The sequence below is a fragment of the Nicotiana tabacum genome, chromosome 1 (assembly GCF_000715075.1).
Source record: "Nicotiana tabacum cultivar K326 chromosome 1, ASM71507v2, whole genome shotgun sequence".
Lineage (NCBI taxonomy): Eukaryota > Viridiplantae > Streptophyta > Magnoliopsida > Solanales > Solanaceae > Nicotiana > Nicotiana tabacum.
Genome location: NC_134080.1, coordinates 214507774 through 214518023, shown reverse-complemented (window position 1 = coordinate 214518023; position 10250 = coordinate 214507774).

Here is a 10250-nt window from a genome sequence, read left to right as displayed (position 1 = left end):
TGCCTTATCATAGAATTAAATGTAATCTAGAGTACCCGTTCTTTGGAAGCCCAAATGAGGTCCGGTTTTGATAATAACTCTGAGTTGTTCGTGGCTTCGAAATCTTGAGAAAAATGAAAGACTTTTAGATACTTAAGTATTTTGCCAAGGGTAATCCTTTAATAGGTTTTAATCATACGTAAGGGCCTTACTTTCTAGTACGGACTTGGACGTCTCCGACCCATTTTAGGTTGGCCATAGCCTTTCATGTCCGGGCCCTGCCTAATAGGCTCTGTGTCTCAGGGATTTGACAGCCCAGCTCACCCAATTTTTTTAATCGGACGACAATCCTAGAGTCGGGGTTGCTCATGGGCTCTAGTATTTAGGATCTGTTATTCGTTCTAAGTAATTCAATGAATGCATCGATGGTGAAAAATGCATAGTGACAAAATATAAAGCGCAAATTTCTTTCATTGCTTTGTATGTAGAGTACATAATCAGAGGCGCATAAGCCTTATGCCATGGCAAGAGTGTGCTACATGGTTATGGTTTGTTTGACCCTTACAACGAATCCTAATTACCAAGCCTTGGCTTTTCATATTAAGTAATAACACCTTCTAAAGATCCTATCTTGGGGGTAATGGCCCCCAGTACTTGAGGCCGAACTTGTAAGGGCTCAATACTATTGGTCCAGTGTAGGTAATCAGTAGCTTCCGGCTTTAGGCCGGCCTTCAAAGCTAAAGTAACACTTTTACTATTGCCTCGTTAAAAACCTTGTCGTAAAACCCATTTCGGGAAAAGCCGGTTTACGTAAAAAATATTACAATACGTGGTTTCAGACCTAATAGTCACATTTGCCCTCATTTGAGTAACGGCACGAGTTAGTCCATATTATAACAAATTTAAAAAGGAATTGTGCCCGTACCTTAACAGTAGTACCGCTTAAAGTGTGCCACATTCCAATTGTTCGATAGTTGTACTTGTTCCTCTACTCGAGTTTATATGAACCTTTCCCGGTTATTTCAGCAACTCTATACAGTCCTTCCTAATTGGGGCCTAGTTTCCCGTCGTTTGGGTTCCTGGTATGTAGCATTAATTTCCTTGAAACCAAATCCCCGACTTGAAAATTCTGAAGGTTAGCTCTTAGGCTATAGTACCTCCCAACTCACCTCTTTTGGGCGGCCAACCGGACCAGGGTGGCTTCACGTCTTTCATCCAGAAAGTCTATACTCGTGGTCATGTATTTGCATTTGACATTTTAGTAGCATACTGGAACCTGAGGCTCGGTTCCCCCACCTCGTCCGGGATTAAGGCTTCCATGCCGTACACTAGAGAGAATGGGGTCACTCTAGTACTCGACTTCAAAGTCATTCGGTATGCCCACAAGACTTCGGGCAAGATTTCCTTCCATTTTCCTTACGAATTGGTGAGTCTCCTTTTCAAGTTTTGGAGTATAGTTTTGTTTGTTGATTCTGCTTTTCCGTTCCCACTAGGGTGGTAAGGTGTTGATAATATCTTTTTGATTTTGTGGTCTTAGAATAACTTATGTATCTTACTGCCAACGAATTGTTTTTTGTTGTAACAAACGATCTCAGCCAGCATCCCAAATTGACATATTATGTGATCCCAGATGAAGTCGATGACCTCTTTCTCCTGGACCATCTCAAATGCCTGAGCCTCGACCCACTTGGAAAAATAATCAGTTATGAGTAGTATGTATTGGGCTTTACCAGGCGTCCATGGCAGGGGACCGGCGATGTCCATCCCCATTTCATAAATGCCTATGGAGACATGACCAGGTGAAGTATCTCTCCCGGTTGATGAATCATTAGGGAGTATTTTTGACACTCGTTGAATTTTCGTATGAAGTCTTTTGCATATTTCTCCATTTTATTCCAGTATTAACCGGCTCAGATTAACTTTAGAATCATAGATGTGACGACCCGGCCGGTTGTCTTAAGAATTAATGCCCTGATCTCCTATTAACTATTTTTTCCAAGTTTATTTATGCTAATGTGATTTGCCGGCATGTTCGATTTTAAGTTTCGGGGAGTTTTGGGACACTTGGTCCCTAAATGAGAGCTTAAGTGTTGGAAAGTTGACCGTAGTTGGAACAGTGTGAAGACGGCCTCGGAAAGGAAATCTGATGGTTCTGTTAGCTCCGTTGGGTGATTTTGGGGTTAGGAGCGTATTCGGATTGTGTTTTCGAGGTCCGTAGCTAATTTAGGCTTGAAATGCCAAAAGTTGAATTTTGGAAGTTTCCGGTGTGATAGTAAGATTTTGATCCGAGGGTCGGAATGGAATTCTGAGAGTTTCAGTAGTTCGATAGTGAGATTTTCATCCGAGGATCAGAATGGAATTCCGAGAGTTTCAGTAGTTCCGTTTGTCATTCGGGATGTGTGTGCAAAATTTCAGGTCATTCGGATGAGGTTTGATAGACTTTTTGATCGAAAGTGTATTTTGAGAAATTTGGAGTTCTTAGGCTTAAATCCATGGTTAATTCGAGGTTTCAATGTTTTTTTAGGTGTTTTGAGGATTGGTACAAGTTTGAATAAGGTTTTAGGATATGGTGATGCCTTTGGTTGAGCTCCCGGGGGCCTCGGGTTGATTTTGGATAGTTAACGAGAAGTTGAGGAAATGTTGCAGCTGCTGTATTTTTGCTGCTTCTGGTATTTTTGCATCTGCGGTTTGGGGACCACAGATGCGGCACCACAAAAGCGGCTAAGGAGATCGCAGAAGCGAATTTTGGTCCTTTCTTCAGGTTCCGCAGATGCGGAAAGAATACCGCAGAAGCGGTAGCGCATTTGCGAAAGGGTGATCACAGATGCAGTTTCTAGTCATTTAATGAAAGTCGCAGATGCAACGTAGTTTCCACAAAAGCGGGACCACAGATGCGGTCCCATGGCTGCAAATGCGGAAATTGCTGGGCAGAACATATAAATTGTTGCCTTCGCTAATTTGAGGGATTCTTTCACCATTTTCTTCCGGGTTTGAAGCTTTTGAGAGAGATTATTTAGGAAAACAAAGGGGAATCACTTGTATGTAACATCTTTGACTTCATAACTCGTTTTATGTGATTAAAGACCTAATTAGTGGTGAGAAATTTGGGGAAAATGGGTAATTAGGGCTTGAGTTTAAGAGGCTTTTAAATGAGGATTTGAGGGGTCATTTGGACGCCGATTTCAGTGTTCTTGTTATGTATAGAGTCATGAGAGTACGAGGTTTCTGAAAATGTAAATTTCACTTGATTCCGAGATGTGGGCCTAAGGGGCGTTTTGGTCATTTTACATAATTTCGCATATTAGCTTAGAATATAATTGTAGAATCAGTTACTTGAAGTGATATTTACATTATGCAATTGAATTGAATAGATTTGGGCCATTTGGAGTCGAGTACTCGTGGAAAAGACGTGGTGTTGGGTTGATTTTGAGTCGGTTCGAGGTAAGTTGCTTGTCTAACCTTGTGTGGGGGACTTTTCCCTTAGGATTGGTATATTTGGTAATTGAAATGCCTTGTACGTGAGGTGACGAGTGCGTACTTGTGCTAATTGTTGAAAATCTGATTTTCTTTAAGTACTTAATAGTATGTTTCTTTACTTGTTTCTATTACTTGCACTATTAAGCATGTTGTTAGCTTAGGAAAGCATGTCTAAGTGACTTAATTGCTTCATTTGATTTAACCTCCTTAGTTGAATTCTGTATAGCATGCTAGACTAGAATCACTTATTGCCTTAATATGAATTTTGTTATTTCTGTTTATCTTCCTGTTGCTGTTGTGTATTTATTTTGGGACTACGGATGTGGGATTCCGATAGCTCCCCTTATCTGTTTACTTTGGGACTACGGGTTAGATTCCCGGTAGATCCCCCTGCACATTTACTTTGGAACTACGGGTTAGATTCTCAGTAGATCCCCCTGCACAGTTATATGGAACTACGAGAATGCACCTGATATATTCCCCCAGTACTGGGTATTTACATTTGGGACTACGGAACGGGATTCTGGTAGATCCCCGTGCACTATGAGTTGGACTACGGGACGGAATCCCGGGAGATCCATTGGATATGTACATATGGACTACAGGTCGGTATCTCGGGAGATTCACTGGATATGTAAAGATGGGACTACTGGACGGTATCCTGGGAGATCCCCGATTGTTACTGAGCTGTATTTCCTTTCCATGTTTACCGTGTTCTGTATAATTGTTGTTGTTCTGTATATCCTGTGTTATTTTACTGTCGTACTTATTTATACTGTTTTGTCCTATACTGTTGACCTTTATATTTGTTTAACCTCAGTAGGGCCCTGACCTTCCTCGTCACTACCCAACCAAGGTTAGGCTTGGCACTTACTAAGTACCGCTATGGTGTACTCATGGCTCTTCTGCGCATGTTTGTCATGTCCAGATCCAGGTACCGCTGATCAGGTCTACTATCCTTGAGGGAGGCGAACGCTCTAGAGACTTTGAGCTACATCTGCCGCGTCCCGAGAAGCCCATTTCTATTCCCGCTTTTAGTATTTAGCCCTTCTTTACCTTCCTATTCTTATTAGACATTCCTGAGTTAGAGTTATGTAGTATTGATCTTAGCTTGTGATTCATAGGTTTCCGGGTCTTGAATTTATGTTTGGTATTGAGAGTTAAACATGGTGTATGCCGAGCGGCACATTTAAATACTATTACTATTTTATTTCTATTTTAAATTGTTTACTTCCGCAAATTTTGGTTTTTCTTTCACAAATTAGGCTTACCTAGTCGTAGAGACTAGGTAACCTCACGATGGTTCACGGATGGCGAACCGGGGTCGTGACAAGTTGGTATCAGAGCTCTAGGTTCATAGGAGTCATGGATCACAAGCCGGTTTATTAGAGTCTCGCTGATTGGTATGGAGACGTCTGTACTTATCTATGAGAGGCTTTATAACTGTTAGGAAAATTTTCACTTCATTTGATTTCCTTGTTGTGCGGTATTTTGACATCACAATTCTAAATATTTGTCTTCTATTCTCTCACAGATGGTGAGGACATGTGCTACCCAAGACGATCAGGCACTCGCGCCCCCTACTACAGCCGTCAGAGGTCGGGGCTAGGATAGAGGCCGAGGATGCGCACGTGGTGCAGCCAGGGAATCTGCGCGAGCTGCTGCCGAGGTACCACCAGTAGATCCAGCCGGAGTCCAGGCACCTGACACGCCTACTGCTACTACTACTCCAGATCTTCAGGAAACTCTAGCACAGTTCATAAGCATGTACACCACTCTGTCTCAGGCAGGGTTGCTTCCCCTTGCTGCAGCTACATCTCAAGCCAGGGGAGGAGCACAGACTCCCGCCGCCCGCACTCCTAAGCAGTGAATGCATGTTGAGCAGGTCCCTGAGATTATTCCTGTACCGCCTACAGTGCTATTTCAGCCTAAGGACAGGGCAACGGCTTCCAAGGATGAGCAGTTGAGGCTTGAGTAGTTCAAAAAGTACAAGCCCCATATATTTAGTTGTCTAGCATCGGAGGATGCTCTGGGATTTCTTGATGAGTGTTATCGCATTCTCCGTACCATGGGTATCTCAGGATTGAGCAGGGTTTCTTTCACTACCTTCCAGCTTCGAGGAGCCGCTTATGAGTGGTGGCGCACCTATGAGTTAGACAGTCCAGATGAGGCTGCTTCATTGACTTGGGAACAGTTTTTAAATCTGTTCCTGAAGGAGTATGTTCCTCAAAACCTCAGAGACGCATGGCGCGCAGAGTTTAAGCATTTGCGCCAAGGTGCTATGACTGTTTCAGAGTATGTTGTCTGTTACACCAGTTTGGCTAGACATGCACCAGCCTTGGTTTCTACTATCCGCGAGAGGGTTCGCCGGTTTATTGAGGGCCTTATTCCCAGTATCAAATCTAGTATGGCTCATGAGTTGGAGATGGATATTTCTTATCAGCAGGTGGTGAGCATTGCTAGAAGGATCGATGGTATGCATGCTAGGGAGAGAGAGGAAAGGCAGGCCAAGAGGTCTCGAGAGTCGGGCCATTATTCTGGTGCCCGTACCCCAGCTGCAGGTCGTCATGGTAGGGGTTATATGAGTCACCATGTTTATTCAGCTCTTCCAGCAGCCAGTAGTGCTCCAGCTCCTCCTAGACCTCAGGAGCCTTATTATGAACCTCTGGTTTTTAACGCGCCTCCGGCGCGGGGTGCTTTCAGAGGTCAGTCCAGCAGACCTGGCCCTAGCCAGTCACAGCTACCACATCCTTCCAGAGCTTGTTTTGAGTGTGGTAACACACGCCATATGGTGAGGCATTTCCCCAGACTTGGGAGGGGTGCACCTCCACAGACTTTTCAACCACAGTGTGCCTTGCAGAGTTCTAAGGCTATGGTTATAGCTCCAGTTGCTACCCCACATGCTCAGCCAGCTAGAGGTAGAGGTCAGGGAGGTAGAGGTCTCCCTAAAGGGGGAGGCCAGGCCAGATACTATTCCCTTCCTGCCCATACCAAGGTTGTTGCCTCTGATTCTGTCATCACAGGTATTATATTAGTTTGCCACAAAGATGCATCGGTTCTATTCAATCCAGGCTCTACTTACTCTTAAGTGTCTTCTTATTTTGCTCCATATTTGGGTGTACCTCGGGATTCTTTGAGTTCCCCTATTTATGTTTCTACTTATGTGGGAGATTCTCTCGTTGTGGACCGCATTTATCGGTTGTGTTTGGTTGCTCTTAGTGGTTTTGAGACCAGAGCCGATTTATTGTTACTCAGTATGGTTGACTTCGATATTATCTTGGGCATGGACTGGTTGTCACCGCATTATGCTATTCTTGATTGTCACGCCAAAACCGTGACGCTAGCTATACCAGGTGTACCACGTGTTGAGTGGAGAGGTACTTTAGATTACACTCCCAATAGAGTTATTTCTTTCCTTAGAGCTCAGAGTATGGTTAAGAAGTGGTATGACGCATATTTAGCTTATGTGAAAGATGTCAGTATTGATACCCCTTCAGTTGATTCAGTTCCAATAGTACGGAATTTTCCCGGTGTGTTTCCAGTTGATCTTCCAGGCATGCCGCCTGATAGAGATATTGATTTTGGCATTGATCTGTTTCCGGGCACTCAGACCATTTCTATCCCTCCGTATCGTATGGCTCCTCCTAAGTTGAAGGATCAGTTACAGGAATTGCTTGATAAGGGTTTTATTCGCCCCAGCATATCACCTTAGGGTGCTCCTCTCTTGTTTGTGAAGAAAAAGGATGGGTCTATGAGTATGTGTATTGATTATTGCCAGTTGAACAAGGTTACAGTGAAGAACCGTTATCCTTTGCCTCGTATTGATGATCTGTTTGACCAGCTTTAGGGCGTACAGGTGTTTTCTAAGATTGATTTGCGCTCAGGTTACCATCAGTTGAAGATTCGGGAGCCCAACATCTCGAAGACTGCTTTCAAGACTCGGTATGATCATTATGAGTTCCTTGTCATGTCATTTGGGCTGAACAATGCCCCAGCGGCCTTTATGCATCTGATGCATAGTATGTTCCGGTCGTATCTTAACTCGTTCATCATTGTCTTTATTGATGATAATCTGGTGTATTCCTAGAGTCGAGAAGATCATGAGCAACACTTGAGGACTGTGCTTCAGACTTTGAGAGAGAAGAAGTTATATGCTAAATTCTCAAAATGTGAGTTTTGGTTGGATTCAGTGGCATTCTTAGGCCACGTGGTATCGAGTGAGGGTATTCAGGTGGATCCGAAGAAGATAGAGGTCGTGTAGAGTTGGCCCAGACCATCCTCAGCTACCGAGATCCGTAGTTTCCTTGGATTGGCGTGTTACTACCATCATTTTGTGGAGGGTTTTCATCGATTCCAGCCCCTATGACCAGGTTGACCCAGAAGGGTGCTCCATTTCAATGGACGGAGGAGTGTGAGGCGAGCTTTCAGAAGCTCAAGACAGCTTTGACCACAGCCCCAATTTTAATACTACCTACAGGTTCGGGATTTTATATGGTCTATTGTGATGCCTCGAGGGTTGGCCTCAGAGCGGTGTTGATGCAGGACGGTAGGGTGATTGCCTACGCGTCCAGACAGTTAAAGATACATGAGAAGAACTGCCATATTCACGACCTTGAGCTAGCTGCCATTGTTCATGCCCTGAAGATTTGGTGCCATTACTTATACGGGGCTCCCTGTGAGATTTATACTGACCATCAGAGCTTGCAGCACTTGTTCAAGCAAAAGGATCTAAATTTGTGCCAGAGGAGGTGGTTGGAGTTGCTAAAGGACTATGATATTACTATTTTATATCACCCGGGCAAGGCCAATGCGGTGGCCGATGCTTTGAGTCATTGGGTAGAGAGTTTGGGGAGTTTGGCTTATTTACCAGCATCAGAGAGGCCTATGGCGATGGATATTCAGGCCTTAGCCAGCCAGTTTGTGAGATTAGATCTTTCGGAGCCCAGTCGGGCTCTAGCTTGCATGGTTTCTCGGTTTTCCTTATTTGATCGTATCAGGGAGTGGCAGTATGATGACTCTTATTTGCTTGTCCTCAAGGACAAGGTTTAGCACGGTGATGCTAGGGATGTGACTATTGGTGATGATGGGGTATTAAGGATGCAGGGTCGGATTTGTGTACCCAATGTCGATGGGCTTCGAGAGTTGATTCTAGAGGAGGCCTATAGCTTGCAGTATTCCATTCATCCGGGTGCCGTGAAGATGTATCAGGATTTGAGACAGCACTATTGGTGGAGGCGGATGAAGAAAGATATAGTTGAATTCGTAGCTCGGTGTCTCAACTGTCAGTAGGTGAAGTATGAGCACCAGAGACCGGGTGGGTTGCTTCAGTAGATAGAGATTCCGGAGTGGAAGTGGGAGCGGATCACCATGGACTTTGTAGTTGGGCTCCCACGGACGTTGAGGAAGTTTGATGCTATTTGGGTGATTGTGGATCGGCTGACCAAGTCCGCTCACTTTATTCCTGTGTGTACTACTTATTCCTCGGAGCGGCTGGTGGAGATCTATATCCGGGAGATTGTTCGTCTACATGGTATTCCGATTTCCATCATTTCAGATAGAGGTACCCAGTTCACATCACGGTTCTGGAGAGTCGTTCAGCATGAGTTAGGTACTTGGGTAGAGTTAAGTACAACATTTCACCCTCAGACGAACGGACAGTCCGAGCGCACTATTCAGATTCTTGAGGATATGCCCCGTGCGTGTGTGATTGAGTTTGGAGGGTCTTGGGATCAGTTTTTGCCATTAGCAGAGTTTGCATACAACAACAGCTATCAATCCAGCATTCAGATGGCACCGTATGAGGCTTTATATGGGTAGGCAGTGCAGATCTCTGGTAGGTTGGTTTGAGCCGGGTGAGGCTAGATTATTGGGCACAGACCTAGTTCAGGATGCTTTGGAGAAGGTTAAGGTGATTCAGGATAGACTCCGCACATCCCAGTCCAGACGGAAGAGTTACGCCGACCGGAAGGTTCGCGATGTTTCCTATATGGTTGGAGAGCGGGTTCTTCTTCGGGTTTCGCTTATGAAGGGCGTTATGAGATTCGGGAAGAAAGGGAAGTTGAGTCCAAGGTTTATTGGCCCTTTTGAGATATTGAGGCGTGTTGGGGAGGTTGCTTATGAGCTTGCCTTACCTCCCAGCTTGGCAGGAGTTCATCCGGTATTTCATGTTTCGATGCTCCGAAGGTATCATGGTGATCCATCACACGTGTTGGATTTCAGTTCAGTTCAGTCCAGTTGGACAATGATCTATCTTATATTGAGGAGCCAGTGGCAATATTGGACAGGCAGGTTAGAAAGTTGAGGTTAAAGAATATTGCATTAGTGAAGGTCCAATGGCGGGGTCAGCCGGTCGAGGAGGCGACCTGGGAGACCGAGCAGGATATGCACAGCCGTTACCTTTATCTTTTCACTACTTCAGGTATGTCTTTATGCTCATTCGAGGACGAGCGAATGTTTAAGTGTAGTAAGATGTGACGACTCAGCCGGTCGTCTTAAGAATTAACGCCCTGATCCTCTATTAACTGCTTTCCCCAAGTTTATTTCTGCTAATGTGATTTGCCGGGATATTCGGTTTTGAGTTTCGAGGAGTTTTGGGACACTTAGTCCCTAAATGAGAGTTTAAGGGTTGGAAAGTTGACTGTAGTTAGAATAGTGCGAAGACGGTCTCGGAATGGAAATCAAATGGTTCTGTTAGCTCTGTTGGGTGATTTTGGGGTTAGAAGCGTGTTCGGATTCTGTTTTGGAGGTCCGTAGCTAATTTAGGCTTGGAATGCCGAAAGTTGAATTTTGGAAAT